Source organism: Dipodomys merriami, unplaced genomic scaffold (genome assembly GCF_024711535.1).
Source record: "Dipodomys merriami isolate MVZ:Mamm:240054 unplaced genomic scaffold, mDipMer1.0.p SCAF_7, whole genome shotgun sequence".
NCBI lineage: Eukaryota > Metazoa > Chordata > Mammalia > Rodentia > Heteromyidae > Dipodomys > Dipodomys merriami.
In genome coordinates, this window is record NW_027206290.1 from 54,385,801 (window position 1) to 54,393,255 (window position 7,455).

General features: G+C 50.2%; 1 protein-coding gene across 2 annotated transcripts in view; it reads right to left on the reverse strand.

The window, feature by feature from the left end:
• The window catches only part of Rin2 (Ras and Rab interactor 2), a 197,271-nt gene extending 190,608 nt beyond the window's left edge, over positions 1-6,663 (reverse strand). Inside the window, exons 1-2 of one of the 2 annotated variants that reach the window (XM_070006668.1) lie at positions 6,647-6,663; positions 3,531-3,587 (exon numbers count right to left, since the gene is read on the reverse strand). The gene's annotated coding sequence lies outside the window, so the exon portion shown is untranslated. Of the gene's footprint in view, positions 1-3,530; positions 3,588-6,252; positions 6,272-6,646 lie in introns of those variants that run through there. The other variant, XM_070006667.1, reaches the window with a different exon arrangement.
• Positions 6,664-7,455: the final 792 nt, after the last annotated feature.

The window sequence follows — 7,455 nt, forward strand, 5'->3', positions numbered from 1 at the left end:
AATCTGGAAGTGGTGCTGGGGCTCAAGTGGCAGAGCCCTAGCCTTGAGCTGAAGAGCTGAGGGACAGCGCCCAGGTCCAGAGTTCAAGCCCCACAACTGACAAAAAAAAAATCCTGATAAAAGAAAAAAAACAACATTATTCTTTTTTTGGGGGGGTTGTCCAGTCATGGAGCCTGAACTCTGGGCCTGGGCGCTGTCCCTCAGCTCTTCAGCTCAAGGCTAGCGCTCTACCACTTGAGCCACAGTGCCACTTCCGGGTTTTTTTTTTCTGCTTGTGTGGTGCTGAGGAATCGAACCCAGGGCCTCATGCATGCAAAGCAAGCACTCTACCATGAGCCACCTTCCCAGTCCCAGTCATTATTTTTAAATAGAAAAGATTATAAGAATAATGTTAGTGGGGCTGGGAAGGTGGCTCAGTGGTAGAGTGCTTGCCTTGCATGCATGAGGCCCTGGGTTCGATTCCTCAGCACCACATAAGCAGAAAATGCTGGAAGTGGCACTGTGTGGCTCAAGTGGTAGAGTGCTAGCCTTGAGCTGAAGAGCTGAGGGACAGCTCAGAGTTCAGGCCCCAGGATCGACCAAAAAAAAAAAAAGACTATATTTAATTAAACTCTTACTAAACCATGAGCAAGTTTCAAAACAGTTTCAGCTACAAGAAATCCTATTTCTTAGACATTTATTCCATCATGATGGGACAGTGTTCTTGAGTCCTTTGCTAGTGGTATTTAACTTGGATGGCTTTGTGCCCACTCTCAGCAGACTCTCCACACTTCTGGATGATATTAAAAGTGCTTGACCTGAGAGAGTCTGGGTCCTAATCAATTACACAGGTGCTGCTCAGGAGCTAGCAGGATGAAGATTCTAGATTGTCCAGTTTATTGGCCAGCCAGGGCTCTTCCTCCACATCCCTGGCTCTACAATTTCTCCTCTACACCCACTGGACATGAGCTTCTAGGATTTGTTTTTCCCTTTTCTACAAATATATTTATTTTTAGCAGAATGAAAACAGAGGATCATAATATTCTTTCTAGTTACTGCTAAAATCTGTAAAAGTGATAATGACACGAAATTGTACCATAAGATCTCTCAACCTGGGGCTGGGAAGGTGGCTCAGTGGTAGAGTGCTTGACTTGCATGCATGAGGCCCCGGGTTCAATTCCTCAGCACCACATAATCAGAAAAGGCCAGAAGTGGCACTGTGGCTTAAGTGGGAGAGCCCTAGCCTTGAGCTGAAGAGCTGAGGGACAGTGCCCAGGCCTAGAGTTCAGGCTCTATGACTGACCAAAAAAAAATAGTTTTATTATAGAATATTAAGGATAGAAAAAAAAAACCATAAGATGATGTGCACACTCCATTAACTAAAAATCAGAGGTTTCACTTGTATTTACATTCTTACACCTCAAGTATCTAGGCTTCCTGTTTATATGGGAGATTGTTTAGTTTACGACTAAGCCTGGGTATTTTTGGAAATTGCCAATTTTGTACACCTTATGAATCTATTTTCTCTGTGAGACGAGTGTCTGCCCTAACTTTGCTTCATTAGACCAAATGCAGGCTCAGGCTTCCAGGATGCTGTCTTGACTCCTTTCTTGACCACAGACTGCTCCCTGTCATCACTCTGTTTCTGTCCCCACCATGTCCTTGGGACTCCTTGTGTTTCCTGCTAGATGACATACAGACTTCTGAACTTAGTTGGTTTAAAATCTCAGTATTTCCTCTCTACCCTCTTCTTTGGTCACACACACTACAGCATTCAAATGTGCGCACTGACTCTAAAGTCCAGGAGTCCACTCCTGTTCATTACTCTTCTGGTCTTCTTCCTCACCCCTCACCATTGGTACGTCCAACCCACCGCACCTGACAGGTGAGGTGCAAAACACTCCTATTCTAAAGGCTTCTCTGAATGAGACTTTCTTTTCCACACAAGGGAAAAACCTAAGAAACAAATCTTGAGATACGTTTGCTCTGCTTTGGAGTCCTAGAAATGTCTTCAAGAGAAAGTTAAATCCACAAAAATATACCTAGGATCCTCCATTATCCTACAGCTCTCATTTTCCTGTCTCTCATTCTCTCTCTCACCCCCCTCTGTCTCTCTCTCCCCCTCTCTCCACTTCCTCGCCTCCTCTTTCTCACCTCTATCTTTCCCCCCTACTTCTCTCTTTCTTTTTTCTGTCAGGATCAGGGTTTGAACTTAAGGCCTCAGACTTGCTCAGTTTGCTATTTTGGCTGTTGCTCTATTATTTAAGCCAAACCCTCAGCCTATCTTTTGCCAGATTATCTGGAGACAGTCTCCTGGACTTTTCTACCTCAGGTGATATAAAACCATGATCCTCTGAATTTCAGACTGCTGAGTAGCTAGGATTACAGGCATGAGACACCTAGCTCCACACTTTGCCTTTGAGTCCCTACAATTCTGACTCGACTACTCCTCTTCAGCAACTCTTCAATGGCAACTGAAGATCTGGGTTTTCTGATCTGTAAAGAGTACATAACAGCACATTTGCCAGTTAAGACTCTGATTCAGAAGCAACTGATTTCAAATATGGGTGCATAGAAAGTGGGTGCTGTACCTCCTGGGCTGAGGAATAATAGATAGCTGTTTGTTCCAGGCCTGAGTCCCTCCAAGACTCTTGCTATCTTTTCATGAGAAATGCAGACACTGACACTCTAGAGAATCCATACAGCCAGTGCCCAGGAGAAAAAGAGAGGAAGCAAGAGAAATGGGTGCATCTATACACTCAGAGGCGATGAAACCAAGATGAAACAGAGCTTTCTTTCCAGCTGGAGGGTAGCCTGGGGGAGAATGCTTGCTTAACACGTCTAAGACCCTCCTTAGGTTTGTTCCATTCCCTAAGAATTCCATCCATAATAATAATTATTATTGTCATTAAGTATAGTAAATAGTGCTCGCGGTGCAGAAGCTCTGGGATTTCCATCCCATATGCATGGCTACATTTGAAATACCCTTGAGAGTTGTAAAGGCTGGCTGAGGTAGAGGGATTATGGGCAGAGGAAGACACTTCTCCAACTTCAGATCTGATCAAACCCTAGGCAACTGATGTTGATCGAATGCACAGAGTGAGCAAAGCAACAACTGACTCTAAATGTACCTGTGTGGGTTACTATGACTTCCAAATGTCCAGAAAACACGTATTTTTCCTACCTAGAGGACCACATACCACGTGGGACTCACAAAGCAACTTCTCCATGGACTACTTGGAACAACACTACACTTAGAAGATACTCTGTGGCCAAATAAAGTTGGCAAGCATATCACACACTGTGGTGCCATCCTAGAGTCCTAAAGCATGTCTTACTAACAAAGGTTCTGAAAAATCCAGCTTACCATTAGGCTTTCCCTGACATACTTTATCATAGTAACTCCAGTAAGTCCTCAGTAAAATTGCTGCTAGCTCACAGCTTGGTAACTACTGCTCTAGACCACACTGTCTGGAATCTGCCCTTAGCAAGTCTTTACAAGTCTACTGATTTGCTAGAGGTCTGCTGAGGTGTAGCAGAATGATTCTTACCTGGAGCCCTGGCTCCCACCTTGGTGTTTTGACCCTTCTAGACCTCCATCTCCTCACCTATAAAACAAAACTAACATTATTGGAAGAAACAACTGAGTCAGTAACTAGATAAGCATTTTATAAAGAACTATAAAAATGCAATCTGCTTTCCTTAGATGCATTCCAGTCAGAAAGATGTATTTCTTGCAGTATAACTCCTCAAAATGCTCTGCTATCAAGATACTTTTCATTCAATCAATCAGCACACACTCCTTTAGTGGCAAGACTATAATTTGGTTTTGGACCATAGACAATGGATAAGTGGAGTCCATGACATAGTGCTTGGAAGTGATAAGCCCACACAAGGGATTCTGACGGGCAGAAGGGGTACTATACCAGGGAAGAGAGAAGGAAAATGGGAAGCTTTCCTTACTGAAATTCTCGGATTAGGATCCTTGGTAGGTAGGTAGACTGTGTATAGAAGGGAAGTTAAACACTCTGTCAAAACAACATAAGGAATGCGACACAGTGGCTCACAAGTGTAATCTTAGCTGCTTGGAAGGCAGAGATCTAGAGAAAGGGTCACTCTGGACACAAAGTTAGCAAAACCCCCATCTCAACCTATAAGCTGGGTCCTGTCATCTCATAGGTAGGGGGACTGTGGTCCAGGCTGGAACTGGGCAAATATGTGAGTTCTTATCTAAAAATAAATAAATAAAACAAATAAGGGCTGAGGACATGACTCAATTTAGTAGAGTTCCTGCCTAAGACGTTTAAGGCACTGAGTTCAAATCCCAGTACAGGAGAGATGAGAGGGGGTGGAGAGAGGAAGGGGGGGGGAGACAGAGAGGGAGAGAGAGAGGGAGAGACAGACTGACAAATAGAGTCAGACAGACAGACAGACAGACAGAGAACAAGCCTATTTTATTATGGACCTCAGAGTGTAACACTCCCTTGACAGGAGAAATGATTTATCTGCCTCCTCCAGGCAGAAGCTGATTTAGCTTAAACAAAAGGTTGTTCCTAGAGTTCTAAAGTGGAACCTCTCTTTAGAGTAGGTTGTGGTCCTTGGCTTTAGAGAAGGCATGAAGGAAGGGGCTGATGGATGCGAGGGAGAAGAGAGCCGCTGGAATGTTCTCTCTCAACAAGCACACAGGACAACCTAAAGGAAGTCAAGTTTCCTTATCTGCAGGGAGAATGTCTCCAGCTAGGAGAGCGAGTTCTGCTCCTGTCCCCTCAAAGCTCCAGTCAAAGGCTTTCTTCCCAAATTCCAAATGCAATGTGTCTTCCCTGCTCCAGGCCCCTCCCAGTCCATAGCCTGTGACATCATGTGCAGAAGTTGAAGCCTTGAAGAATAGAAGGACCAAGGGCCTGGAGACATACAAGGCCTGAGGCCAAGAGGAAGACAGGATCCTGAGTCCACAGCAAACAGACCGTCCTCCCATCTGAACGAGGACAGAAGGTCACACAGCTGTAATGTCCATCAGAATGACCAGTGGACACCCAGTTGCCCAAGGTTGGTAAAGGGGGAGGGGAGAGGGGGGAGGAGGGGAGGATTAGAAAGTTCTGTCCCTGTAGCACAATGATGAGGGCTATCACTGTAACCTGTCTTTATCTAAAGGGCTGATATTTTGTTTAGTGTGGAGTTTTTCTTTTTAGGTTCCATTTCTCCTAACAAAATATTATCTTACACTGACTGCTGCCAAGTGTTTATTTTATTCTTTGCTTGGATATTTACACACTCCTGTTGGTGGAAGCACGTCCTGCAGTTGCCTTACACATTCCAGTGAGAGCCCAACAAATCACAACATGCCCAAATCCTGCGAGCAAGTTCCACTACGCAGTGTGGGCTTGTGGGCTGCCTCTCTGCAGTAGGAGTCTTGAGGGATTTCAGAGCTATCAGAAAGAGAGGCGCCTCTCAGGGCCCAGGGGACCAACCTGGCCCTGGATGTCTTAGCAACATTATCACAGGCTTTAAAGCCCCAGGTCTGCAAAGCCCTAACACCTCCGGCCATACCAGGGGTGCTCCATCGCGGGCGAGTGGGCGGGTGGACTTCACGGGTGAATGCTGAGCCCAGAGGGGTATCGGAGGCCTCGGAATGTGGCCCTGGAACCCTTTGGGGCTGGAACCTAGTCCTCCTCCTGTACCCACGGCACTGCCATCGATTACTACCAAAATATAAGCAGCCCTCATGCCTGTCCCTCTGGAACTTCACCAGGGGGAGTTAAAGACACCTGGGGTCTCCGGCAGCCTGCGCCCTGCATCGGAGCTCCGAGGTGCACTAGATACAGGGCAGACAACCAGGTTTACCCTGCAAATCGGAAAAAAAAAAACCTCTGGTGTGTACACACACACACACACACACACACACACACACACACATACACACACACGCCACTGAGCCCGAGCCCGCAGCTCCTGGGGTGGCCTCTCATCCCCACCGCGGCAGAGGTCAGCCGAGGACACCCGGTGACCCTTCCTAGACCCGAGGCCGCCCAGCGCAGCGGAACGTCACCCTGGCCCCTAGTCCTGGCAGGCATCCCGATTCCCGGTGCCTCGCCCCCGCCCCCACCGCACCCCACAACCCGGGAGGACCCTGGGGCTGACTCTGGGCAGGACAGTGGGAGCGCGGGGGACAGCGCACCCGCTTGTTCCCGCAGCGTCCCGGTGCGCGCGCCTCCCCCCCAGTCCCCGGGGCGCAGGGCGCAGGGGGTGGGGTCTCCGCTGCTGCCTCCCCCTTACCTCGCGCGGGTGGGAAGGGGGGCTCCCTGCAGGTCACCGAGGCGGGCGGAGTGGGGGTGGGGGTGGTGATCAGTGGCCCGGCGGGGGAGCGCGGGGCTGGACTCCCCCCGCCCCGGAGGATCAGGAAGAAGAGGGGGCTGGGGAGGAGAGAGGGGTGGAGGAGGAGGAAAAGGCTTTGTGTCGGCGTCTGGCCCTCCCCCAACCCGGCGGTAGCCACCACCTCCTCCCCACCCCCTGCCCACCCCCAGGAGCTCACGGAGAGAATGCAGGGCGGGGGGGGGGGGGTGGCGATCAGGTCGGAGGTGACGAGCTAGGCGCCTGCGCGACCCTGGGGGTCCGACCACCCCGCCCCCTGGTGCCGCCCACCTCTCAGCGGTCCACCCTCCTAGCTTACCCCGTTACCAGGGTGGCGGCGGCCAGCAGAGAGGCTGAGATCCCAAAGTTTATCTAACCCAGGCAAACTTGGATGCAAGGCGCCGACCGCCTCCGCGCCGCCCCCCGCCTTCTGCGCCCCACCCCCACCCCGGAAAACCAGTTTTGTTCTGCTCGGACGTAGGCGCAACCACCTCCCCGTGGTTAGAGCTGCCCCCCCGACCCCAGATCCGGGAGGGATTCGAGGCTCAGGCTGGAGACGCGCCACTGCGCAGGCCAGTGCCGGCCGTGTCCCTTTGTCCCCGGCCACCATCTCCCATGCAAGACGAGCTCGGAGACTGGCAAGCCCCGCTGCGGGTCGTGTGCTGGATCCTAGCCTGGGCAGAGGCGCCGGGGGCCGCCCACCCCACCCGGCCCGAAGGGGCTCGAGCTGATGATCCCTTTGCAACCCAGCTAGAGGCTACTCAGAAAGACCAGGAAGAGGGACGCTGCGGGGACGGGGCGGAGCCCGACCGGAGGAATAAACTCTATCATAGTGTTTGGGGGAGTCCAGCCGGCCGGCCTGGAATCATTCAGTCTCCCAGTTTCGGCAGGGACGGTACCTTTGCGGTGCTAGTTGCTGACAGAGTGCCAGAGTGGCCTGTTTCCCAAAGAGAACCTTCAAAGTGTCCAAAAGGGAGCCTTGATTTGCGCAGAGGTGGGAAAGAAAGGGCCAGAGAGATCTTAGCACTAGCAGACCCGTAACAACGGGGCTGTAGATGTCATTGTACTGCTGCACTCGAATCCTGCCTTCTAACATCCCAAGATTTATGTGTCATTTAGCATCAGCTT